This window comes from Callorhinus ursinus, unplaced genomic scaffold, assembly GCF_003265705.2.
Source record: "Callorhinus ursinus isolate GAN/ISIS: 27379988/994484 unplaced genomic scaffold, GSC_fseal_2.0 scaffold3, whole genome shotgun sequence".
NCBI classification, from domain to species: Eukaryota; Metazoa; Chordata; class Mammalia; order Carnivora; family Otariidae; genus Callorhinus; species Callorhinus ursinus.
This window is the reverse complement of record NW_027397065.1, coordinates 81,770,645-81,783,006: the sequence shown is the minus strand read 5'-3', so window position 1 is coordinate 81,783,006 and position 12,362 is coordinate 81,770,645. Positions and strand designations below refer to the sequence as shown.

The following is a 12,362-nucleotide window of genomic DNA, read 5'->3' as shown; positions in this document are numbered from 1 at the left end:
CAGGAGCCCAGGAGCGTTGCTCAGACATGTATGGGTTCAGATTTCACTCTCCCCATGTGACATCCGAAGGCCAGTGGGCTTCCCTGCTCAGTGGGCTGGGACTGTGGAGAGCCGTGCTGTGTTCCGATGAACACACAGATTCTCTATATTTTATTGACCATCATTCTTCACGTAATGTGAGTCTGGTGAGTTCAGAATACTTTAAATTGCTCTATAATTTTTAATTTTCACATACAGTGCTTTGATTCTACTTATGGTTATTGAGTTCTCTGAAGATTGCATATACCAAGTACCTCAGAAACGATCATTTTGATGTTATTCATGCCTCTTTCCAATGCTGTTTTAATCAAAGAGGATAATTGGCAGGGAAGGAAGGTAGAGCAGGGAGTGAACGGGGGGGTCGATGTCAGGGAGAAAAGAGGTGCTGTGGTTGAAAGCAGGAATATCAGCTTCCCCTGATTGTCTAAAAACTTCCACAAACCACGAAATGTTAATAGTTTCAGTGCAATTATTAAAGGATTTTCCCACTCACCTCCCATCCCTTGGATCACGTGTTCATTACACACCCGTGGACCAGCACGCCCTCTGGACTTGTGTCTGAAGCAGCAGCAGGGGCTCCCCTCCGCCGTTGCCCCAACTCTGAGGGCTCCACGGGGCACCAGGCACAGGAGAATAAGCCGCTGGGCAGTTTGTGGTAGGGGGAGGCATCTTTGGGAATAGGCTGAGGAGTCTAGCCATCTAATTTGGCACCACGTACTTGATGCCCTTGAATTTGAAAACAGCAAACATTACATTTTATATGTAGAAAGGTAATTATGATAATTATGAGACCAGTTCTTTAAGCTAGATTTTTTTTTTTTTTTCTCAAACATCAGTAGGTTGGGTTGGATGTTAGCAGGAGAGAGTGTTTTGCAATACACATAATGCATATATGGTCCTCTTAGCATTCCATAGAAAATAGATAATTGCTCTTTAAGGGAAACGTTCTTTTGATTAAATGATCTGGAATGGTCTGGACTTGTTATGCAAACAGGAAATTGCTGTGTAGGCTTGACTTGTGGAGCAAGAACTGAAGTTGATAAGATTACGCAAAGCAAGTGCTTTACCTTGAAGGAGTCCATAGGATGTCAGAACCAAAACCGTGTTTCTGAAACTCAAGCAGTTATAACACGTGGAAAGTTTTGCTATATTGAGCATAGACTAGGAGAGGAAGCTGAGAATAAATGGAAAAAAAATAGTAGTCCTTTAGAAAGACATTGTCAGCAGAAGGTAAATTTGTAAAGATGAACACAAAATCCACAAAAAATATAAGTCAACTAGATACCACAAGTGGTTTTTGCTTGGTTGTTTTGAGTGATGAAAAAGCATCCATAAATACTGCTGAGAAAAAAGAAAAGCAACCAACCGCACAATAGGTATGGAATGATGACTTTTTTTTTTATGGAAACAGCCCTCCCAAAGAGTACATGCTTGTCCATGGAAAAATCTTGGAAAGAATAGAAGCCAGAGTGTCAGCAGCACATTTTCCAGGAAGAATGGCATGATCTTTGAAACATGAATAATTTTGGTTTAGTGTTTAATTTTTCCACAAGCGAAGGGGGTGTTATGATTTCTATATGGAAGACGCTGAGGTGGACGCGCAGGTGAGGCCACAGCTGCGTGGGCCACTTGCCGCTGGGGGAGCAGGCTGGCACGACTGACAGGTGCACATGCCACCTGCTGACAAGTAGAAACCTTCGTCCTTGTTCACTGAAAAATAAAATTAATACTCCGCCACATTTCTTGATGATGGAGTAATACATGTATTCCCATTGCCTTGTGTTCACTATTAGAGCAACCCTGCGTGTCGGTGTTTGGTTGTGTTACCGCTGAGCAGTGGTCTTCAGTTTAGGGCAGGCTGAAGTTTGCTCTAGCAGCATCAGTTTGGCTGCACTTGTTCGAGTGGGGTGATACGTGTGCGAGTAGCCCATAGTGGTATTGCTCGCAGGCTCATTTTCCTACTCACCGACCGGTTCAGTCTGCCTGACTCTCACACTGGTGCCATTTAGTTACTCCAACACGTTGGGCAAGGTGAAGGGCCCCAGAATTCCCTTTCCTGAAGCAGGCTGCCCTCCCCAAAGAAGCCTGTAAGGCAGGGAGATCTCCCAAGAAAGCCTCCTGACCCCACCCCCCTCCCCCGGTCGGCCTTCGTGTGTATGAGTGTCACCCCCACTGAGTTATTTCTTGGAAAAACTCCTTCCGGTTGATGTGGGGCCATTAACTAATAATCTGAGAAAACAGTGAAACAAATCCAGTATCCTCTAGATTCTTCTTCTCATCCACATTTCATTCCCCCCCCCTTTTTTTTCTAAAGTCTCTTACTCACATGTGTGACACTCAGAGATACAGAGGTAACTGTGTTGCATATGTCAAAGCTTCTTTTCTCGAGGAATTATAATCTAGTAAAAGCAGATCATTTGATAATCTAATAAATTATACCATAACATGTTCAGATTGAGTGTTTAATGTCTGGTTATTGTCAGGTGTAATTTCGCTAAGGCGTGAGTGTGAGTCATGCCTTTGAAGGGGTTAGCTGGAGTGAGGGAGTAGGTACAACGAGCTGCCCTTCTCCATGTTATCTGCCTACCTTGCACATGCATTTTAAGGGTGAATATCTATGCCTTAATGATGTGTGCAAACGTGGGGGTACCGGAAAGCTTTGTCTGTATCCATCTCAAACGTCAAGGGTCTGGTGTACAGGGAAAATGAAGAGACCTGTAATAGAGGCGCGAGTCACAGTTACCTGGCTGCCGTGAACACCTTCACAGGAGAGGTAGGGTTTGAGCTGCTCTTTGAAGGATGGGTAGAAAGTCGGCAGGTTGAGGATTGGGCAATGGGAACTGCAGTGAGATTCGAGACACAGAAGGGCGGGGCCTGTCCAAAGAGCTGCTGGCAGCACGGCGTAGGCGGCATGGAGAGGTGTGGAGGTGTGAGATGGGCCAGGTGCTGGAAGGGTGACCTCATGATGAAAGCTTGCAACTTGTTTCTGTGAGCGTGGGGATGCCACTGAAGGGACACAGTGGAGCTTGCCTGAGTGCTGCATATGGTTGCCAGGGACTGGGGTGGCTTGTGAGTGGCCACGAGGCTTATGTGAGGAACACGTAGATGGCATTCTGCTTATCTTGGTGCTTCAGGTGCTTAACTACCGTGTATGTTTCTCTCCTCTCTTACTCTCACAGCCAACCTGTTGAGCTAATGCTTTCCCCCTGCACTGTGCTGAGTTCACACCAGGCAGGGCCTGTGCCGTGTGCACTTTGACTCGATGCTCTGGGCCGTGGGGTGGAGGACAGGACCCTGCACGTGTTGGGAAGCTTGCCCTGGTTGCAGTGTGGGGAGGGAGTTGGAGGGAGCGAGACTCCCGTCGAGGAGACAGGCTAAGTCCTATCGTGGACGTCCGTGCATGCCGTGGGGGAGTCTTGGAGAACAGAAGTGTGAGGTCCGTGGGGCAGTGGTCTGTACTTTATTCACTGCTGTTTCCCAAGTGTCTGGGATTCAGTTCAGTATTTGTCAAATGAGTGAATGAATGGATAGATGAAGAAATTTAAGGAATTACCCAGTTTTGCTGATTAAAGATTCTTTTGGGTTAAAAGTTTCTTCATTTATTCTGGAAGGGGGTAGGTTGGCCTTATATTGGAAACAAGTGATCTAACTAGGAGATCTGCTTGAAGGAATGGGAGTTTTGCTTGATGTTAGGGATTCAGGAGTGGCAGGGAAAGGAAGGGATAATTTCAGTGCATGGGAATTGTGCAAATGTGGCGAGGTCTCTGGTACAGATTTTAGCCACTTGAATGCAAAATGGGTCTTCAGTGCAGCGGGGGGGGGGAGGGAAGTCAGGATATGCCATAAAGGCAAAGGAAGAGGTTTCAAGTGCCCAGAGAAGCTATTTTATAGGTTTGCCTCGGGTCCTAGGCTGCTCTCCTTATGCCAGTTAAAGTCGTCTCATTGTGATGCTTGACTTAAAAGAGTTCTTGTTTGGTATCACCTACGATGGACCTAACTTTTAAGTGAAGGTTTCTGAACCTCATTGTCCTTTCCTCATTCATTTAAGTCAGGAGGGTGGGTTTTTCTCGTCCCACTCACCAGAATCATTATATAGCCCTAGCTACTTAACGTTTTCTTCTGTGTACATTCCCACGCTCACAGTTTTGATTGTGACTGGTGATAAGAATGGTTAGAGGATTGCCATCTTTTCTGAGAGCTTCTCCATTGGAATTAGGGAGTCCTGGAGGGTAAGTGTTGGGTAGGGATCGGGAAGCTGCTGGGGGCCTATGGAGGCTGATGCTGATCTTCCTGGTGGGTCTAGAGCCAGCTTTAATTCCTTTTTTTTTTGTGGTAGTGAACACAGGAGAGACTCGGCTGTGAGGGTTATCTTAGTAACCAAGCTCAGAAGGAGCTGAAAGCCAATGGTGGGAGTTCAAAGGGTGGGAAATGGATTAATTTCTTCCTCCAAAGCAGATAGAATACAGGACTGTAGGATACATGAGCTGGCACTGTGAGCCGGCAGGACAGGGAGCTGGAGCCTAGGGGACTGGGTAAATCAGAAGTGAGTAGAGAGCAGAGGTCATCAAGCCCTCGAGGACTCCTGCGCTCAGGAGCAGGCAGAGTCCGGAAAACCCCAGACCCCTTGGGACTCCCTTTTATTGAGTGCCAGCCACATTGCCTGGGACCCCAAAGTGGAAAATGCCCAGGGATTATTAGCTGGACACATGCATGTAGACATGTGCACGGGTGTGTATTTATACAGTTCAATAACTAGACTTACGCTATACATAATAACTTCAGTGTACCAGATTAAGATCTGGACATAGGAAGATTTGGGGGGAGGTGGATAACTTTGGACTTTTTACATTCATTTACAAACTAAGAATGAGAAAAGTAAACAGATGAGCCAGTATTGATAGAATGATGCATTTGGTTGGAGTTTGATGGGAATATCCAAGGTGAGACTATTTATATGAGTAATAACCTACCTACCACCTTCCTCCTTCCTTTCCTTCCTTAGCTTCTTTGTTTTCCTTAAGAAATTTCATGTACTTACGTAATTAAAAAACTAGGGTAATAACCATGAGAACTGGTGATTTAAATATTTTTAGAAGATAGATGGGTAGGTAGATGATGTAAAAGTTTAAAATTATGCCAACTCCTCTTTTTTTTTTTTTAAGTTTTAATTTTAATTCCAGTATAGTCAACGTACAGTGTAATGTTAGTTTCCGGTGTGCAGTATAGTGATTCAGCATTCTGTACGTTACCCAGTGCTCATCACGGTGAGTGTCCCCTTTACTCCCCACCACCTATTTCACCCATCCCCCACCACCTCCCCTCCGGCAACCATCTCTTTGTTCTCTGTAGTTTAGAATCTCTTTCTTGCTTTGTCTCTCTCTTTTTTTCCCCTTTGCTCATTTGTTTCTTAAATTCCACATGAGTAAAACATATGGTATTTGTCTCTCTCTGACTTATTTCCCTTAACTTTATACATTCTAGCTCCATCCATGTCATTGCAAATGGCAAGATTTCATTCATTTTTATGGCTGGATAATATTCCATTACACACACACACACACACACACACACACACATTATACCTCTTTAGTAAAATATCAGTGGACAGTTGGGCTGCTTCCATAATTTGACTATTGTAAATAATGCTTCTATAAATATCAGGGTGTTTATGTCCCTTTGAATTAGTGTTCTTGTATTTTTTGGGTAAATACCTGAGTAGCGTGATTACTGGATGGTAGGGTAGTTCTGTTTTTAACTTTTTGAGGAAATTCTGTACTGTTTTCCATAGTGGCTATACCAGTTTGCATTCCCACCAACAGTGTAGAGGGTTCTCCTTTCTTTCCCTACATCCTCGCCAAAATCTGTTGTCTCTTGTGTTTTTGATTTTAGCCATTCTGACTGGTGTGAGGTGGTATCTCATTGTGGTTTTGATTTGTATTTCCCTGGTGATGAGTGATGAGCATCTTTTCATGTGTCAGCCATCTGCTGGAGAGCTGTTCGTATCTTCTGCCCATTTTTCATTGGCTTACTTGTTTTTTGGGCGTTGAATTGTCTAAGTTCTTTATGTATTTTTGGATACTAACCCTTTATCAGATACGTCATTTGCAAATATCTTCTCCCATTCAGTAAGTTGCCTTTTTGTTTTGTTGATTGTTTCCTCCTTCACAGTGTGGAAATTCTTTATTTTGATGAAGACCCAGTAGTTTATTTTTGTTTTTGTTTCCTTTGCCTCAGGAGATATATCCAGAAAAATGTTGCTATGGCCAGTGTCAGAGGGTTCTTCTAGGATTTTTATGGTTTCACGTCTCACATTTAGGTCTTTAATCCCCACCGAGCCCTTTGTGAGCCCTTCTTCATTGACTTCACCTGTGTTCCCTTCTAGCCAAGACAGTGTACATGGAGCACGTGTTCCTGACATTTCATATGCTCTTAGATTAGGTAAGCAAAAGTAGCTCTAGAGGTGCCGGGGTGGATCAGTGGGTTAAGCATCTTTCTACTGATTTTAGCTCAGGTCATGATCTCAGGGTCGTGAGATTGAGCCTCGAGTCGGGCTCCCCACTCCGCAGACAGTCTGCTTAAGATTCTCTCTCTCCGTCTTCTCTTCACCCCTGTGCTCAAGCTCTCCCCCCCCCCCAAATAAGTATATCTTTTTTTAAGAAACTAGTAGCTCTTGCAACACCGGGCATTGTGGTTCTGTATTACACGTTTGCTGTAATGTTTGCTATACATTTGTGTAACTTGTTGAGGTTGTTTATTTAAACAGCCTATTTTTTTTCTTTTTTTAAAGATTTTATTTATTAGAGAGAGAAAGAGCATGAGCAGGGAGGGGCAGCAGGAGAGGGAGAAGCAGGCTCCCCGCTGAGCAGGGAGCCCGATGTGGGACTCTATCCCGAACCCTGGGATCATGACCTGAGCCAAAGGCAGACGCTTAACCAACTGAGCCACCCAGGCGCCCTGTTTAAATAGCCTATTTTTCCAAGTGAGCATTAGGCTTAGTATACTTCAGAATGTTCTAGAAAGCATATTTTTTAAAAGATCTTTCCATATTAAGAATAATTGTATAGATTTTTAGGGCAAACTTAACTCTAATTTTGGAATACAGTGAATGAAGAAACAGTTCTTGGCTCCAGTGGAGAGAAATAAACAAATGGAGGACTATCATTATTGTCAGGCAACTGTACATGCTGGCCCTGAAAAATTCCCCCTTCTTTCCTCAGTCCCCAGTAGACCGCAGCTGTGTGTTGACTTGTGTCTCTCATTTCACTGTGGAAGTTGTGCCGTGCAGATCATAGAATTTAGAGCCAGAGGTCCTTGTGACCCTGTCAAGCCGAGCTCCTTATTTTCCAGTTAATAAAACTGAGCCTTGAAAAAGTCCAGTGACTTGGCCGAAGCTCCAGGAAGCCCAGCGGTTTTCTAACTGCTTCACTGGTCTTGACCTGAGGAGGATGGTTCATTTCTGAGCTAATCAAAGAGCAAAATTCAATTGGCAGGTTACTTAGGAAGGAGTATTGAAGTGGGGCTTTTCAGGCTGGGGAAGGGCTCTCCAGAAGCTACAGTTGCTCATTGCTGTGAGGGGTTCCTTTAGTCCCCTTGGGAGTGGATAAGTGGGGGCAGAGAGGCAGGGGAGAGAACCCCTCTGCACTGACTCATAGCTTCCAGCGGTCTTGAAGCCAGCTCCCCACAGCGGCCCCGGGCTGTGTCCGTGTCCTGCTCTCCAGGCGGTGGCCCACAAGCCTGGCCCCCACCAGAAAGAAAGGGAAGAACATGAACGAGGGTGCTGGCTTCAGGTGAAATATGCTCTGAGCTCCTGGGAAGAGGTACCAGGCAGCCTGGGAGAGCAGGTGTATGTGGGATTCAATAATAGAAACTCAGAGTATTCCTTCTTTTGTGATCTTAACTTTGTGGGCAAATTTCATTAGTAGCATAATATTGGATATCCTCACAGCAATGCTAAACACCAGGCTTTCCTAAAAGCATTCTCTAAGGGAAGGCCTCCTTTTTGGTCTTTGGTCTCCTGCTTTGTTGCCTAATCACTCATTCTTTGTTATAATCGTTAAAATATCATGGATTTGATAATCAAGAAAGCTCTGATCTAAATGATGGTTTCAGGAGCACTTGTTTAAAAATGGCCCTGGGGAAAAAAAATTTAAAAAATAGCCCGGAAACACATAGTATGTCTATTTCGAGATTGGCGTCCCTGGTGATTTAAATGAAAACCAACAAGGGTCAAACAAGGAAGTAACTAAATGAAACTGGGTTAATTTTGGTTTCATAGGGAATGGGCAGGGAGGAAATTAGTATTTTGCCACTGGAAAAATCTGATTTTATATTAAAAAAGAACACATTTAGGGTATTTTAGAATTAACTTGGTTTTTCACTTGATTCATGTGTTTGTGTTTTGTGAACTGAATAAATGTGACTTAGAAGGAATTCTCATTATTCTGACAGAAAACGCTTATTCACTGATTATGTCTCTTTAAAATGGTGGCTGGATTTCACAGATATTTGTATGCTTTCCCTGAATACTCTTTGGATCCAAAGTTCCCAGTAAAACCAGACTGGCTTCATGTGTTCTTGGTTGTTTTATGTCTGAGGTCTTATCTAGTTTTTATAAACAGCCCTCCTAAAGCTGGAACTCTAATTTTAGAAATATTTTTACAGCGTTCATGTTGTATCTACAAGCCATGATGTAATGTAATGACGGGTTAGAGCCTGAGTTTGGGGCTCTGAAGACCTTCATGTGAATCTCTTTCCTCGGTCTTCTTTCTTGGGCACGTCGCTTCACTTCTCTGAGACCCCATGTCTTGTTGAATAGGGACAGTAATCAAAGTCCACTCTCTCGTTTGTAGCCCTTGGGCATAGATGTGTTTGGGGGTTGAGAGTTTTTCAAACTTTAGGAAGATAACAGAGTGCGTACAGGGTGTGATACAGGACCCTCTCGTGGGGTCTGGGCCGCCCCCCATACTCTAAAGGAAAACATGGAGATTTCTGCAGCCAAGTGGACAAGGATCTAAACTACACTAAGGGAGTCAGATCTTGCTGCCAAATGAATTTTTGGGACCAAGTTTTGAAAAAATACTGAGACTTTCAGAGCTGTTGCTGCTTTTTTGTGGATAAGGGATTATGGACCTGCATGTGTTGCCCTCCCAAACATGGTGTGGAATAATCTCTCAGTAAATAATGGCTGGCGGCAGTGATGTGATTCGTGGTGATAGTAGGAGGTGACTCCGGTCAGTATTGGAAATAAACATCTCTGCACTTTGAAGGGAAAATGTCTTTACATGGTCTTCATATTGTCTATTGTTGAGACATGGGTTTGTAAGAATTAGTTTCCTCTGATGGGGGTGTAGTATTTATTTATTTATTTATTTATTTTTTAAGATTTTATTTATTTATTCATGACAGACAGAGAGAGAGAAGCAGAGGGAGAAGCAGGCTCCCAAGGAGCAGGGAGCCCGATGCGGGACTCGATCCCAGGACCCTGGGATCATGACCTGAGCCGAAGGCAGATGCTTAACCATCTGAGCCACCCACGTGCCCTGGGGGTGTAGTATTTAGTCACAAATTCTTAAAGAAGCAGTCACCAGAAAGAGTAGTCCAGGAAACAGTGAGCGTTAGGTAGTGGGGGCTTGTCACAGAAAATCACGTAGGTTGTACAAGACAGCCGGAACTCTGCCACGTGAGTTGGGGGAAAGGTGCTGGCGGCAGCCAGTTCCCATGGCCTTTAACTGAGAGTTGGGAGTGTTTGCTGTCCATTGTAACACAGTCACTTCATCAGAGGTCGTTTGCCCAGGAGCCCCCAGCTGTTGGCAAACAAGAACAGCTCTTTCCTTCCAGACCCCATTGTGCCACCTAGATGGCACTGGAGCTGACTCAAGAGGCGTACAGACCAGCGGTTACGAGAGTGGACCCTTTGACCAGATTTTCTGGATCTTAGTCCCCAGACTGACTCTTCCACATGGTAGTTGAGGGTCTTTGGTCCTGTGTCTTCATCTGTGAAATGGGCATATGATATGCCTCCCCTACCCCAGCTCACTGTGAGGACTGATGGCTTGGTGCACACACAGCCCAGGTCAGTGCTTGCTGCAACAGCAGGTTCTCAGACAGCAGTATAATTATTAGGTAAGAAATGAGCATAATCATACTTGCCATCATCATGATCTATCTTGTAATTACAAACAGGGAGTTAAGCTAAGCTATATGTAAGGTTTCCTGACCATCTGACATTTTGACTTAGATGCTGAGACGGTATCTGTGTTGTGTTGGTGGCGCACTTTGGAGTGACCTTGGCCTTGGGGCTGTCACTGTGTCCATTAGAGGGCACTGATGTACAGACGAATCAGCTCCCGCCACATCCTCTGCGCAGAGAGGGAGGTGGCCTAGGCCTCCCAGCTTTGCTCTCCTGCCCAGGAACCAGGTAGCCTGTGGGAAGGAATCCCTCTTGTCCTTTTCCCTCGGTCTAGCAGCAGAGCCTCGAATCCTGTGCCAGCCTCGTTTCTGGGGCTGGGGGCACAAGACACGTGACCGCTGCTGGCTACAGCTGAGGTCGGGGAGGCGGCTGGCTGGATTAGGTTGATGAAGCCCCTGATTTGCAAATATTTTTATGTTTTAAATGGAAAAGATTCCACAAGCGTGTCTTTGAAATGCTCTTTGGGCAGCTGTATTGATTCCTTGGCAGTCTGGGAAATGTTCTCAGACTTGTAGAAGAAGCAGAAGCCTTGTGGGGAATTTGGTTTTGAATGTGAGCTGGATTTCATAATTGTCTGCCACTACTTTTTTTTAAAGTGCTTGGAGTTTGTACACCTTCTTTGAATTACTTTCATGTTTGTTGGAAATAACAGTTTCACCTGGTGTTTACAATTCTGTCTAAAGGAACCGCTCATAAAAGAAAAATTGTAACTCTGAGCAGTTGGTTCATAATAGCTTTAATTTCCAACTTAAGCTTCCTGAAAGACTTTTCTTAGGCTTCAAAGACCAAATTTTTATTTTTATTCTTTAATTTATTTTAAAGATTTTATTTATTTACTTGACAGAGATACACACACAAGAGAGGGAACACAAGCAGGGGGAGCGGGAGAGGGAGAAGCAGGCTTCCGGCCGAGCAGGGAGCCCGATGCGGGGCTCGATCCCAGGACCCCGCGATCATGACCTGAGCCGAAGGCAGACGCTTAACAACTGAGCCACCCAGGCCCCCCAAAACCAAATTGTTATTATTTTAAAGATACTGTAGTTTGTTTCCTCAGCCCTTTCTACCAAATAATGTTTACATTTTACTTTTTCAAATTGTGTCCTTGTTTCAAGTCTGTATTGAGTTGCTGGTGATTATCAGATTTGCTCCTTACCAGTGGCTCAGTTTTTCTTTTAACAGTAAAGTTGAGGAATATACAGAATATACTGTAGTTGAAGATGTCTTAGTCCTTCATACAGATCCGATAGGCAGGGAGACTTACGTATCTTTAAGTTCTTTTCAGGCTTAATATATTTGATCCTTGTCTCCTGTGTGGTGTTGGCCTCATGCCCAGGGGCACTTTCCATTTAACTGTATCCATTCTTGAGGTTGAGACGTCTTGAAGTTGTCAATGGACATTTCGTAGGAGTGGAACAGGATCTGTGTTTTATAATATGAATTAAGAGACTCATGTAAACAACTCAGCAGCTTTATATCTGCCTTGAAGTCAGGCGTGAATGTAGCTCTGCTTACTAATGGTAATCTCTAAAGTGCAGTCTCTCTCTCTCTCTCTCTCTCTCTCTCTCTCTCTCTCTCTCTCTCTCTCTCTTTCTCTCTCATCTCAAGAAAGGAAAATAATGTACACTAATTAAAAAGCAATGGATGGGGCGCCTGGCTGGCTCAGTCGGAGGAGCGTGTGACCCTTGATCTTGGGGTCATGAGTTTTGAGCCCCGTGTTGGGTGTAGAGATTACTTAAAGAAAAAATTAAACTGAAAAGCAACAGATAATTGTAGCTTGTGCAACCAAAGAGCTTTAAATTAGATGGAAGTCTGCCATGGGCTACGGTTTAGGGGTGGGGATGCGACACATACTCTATATCCGCCGTGCTGGGGTTAATGTGCTTAGCGTAGACCTCACAACTCCCCGTTACAGTCACGAGCACCAAGGAAGCTACAGTCCGGGAAGGATAAAGAACTCGCCCAAGAACACATAGCTAGACCCTGGGTATGCAGTGGGGGCTAGAAATGGAGGGTGGGAGCGAGAGAGCTTTCAGGAGGACTGGGAGTGAGATGACAGGGTACCTGTAGACGCACTCAGAAGTACTCTGATAGTGTGACCCCAGTGACTGCCGATTGGTGGTGTTGACAGAAGAGG

At 44.5% G+C, this 12,362-nt stretch overlaps 1 protein-coding gene across 6 annotated transcripts in view; it reads left to right on the top strand.

Moving 5' to 3' along the window:
• Window positions 1-12,362, top strand: part of TRIO (trio Rho guanine nucleotide exchange factor) — a 337,626-nt gene that overhangs the window by 158,744 nt on the left and 166,520 nt on the right. The window lies entirely within an intron of this gene.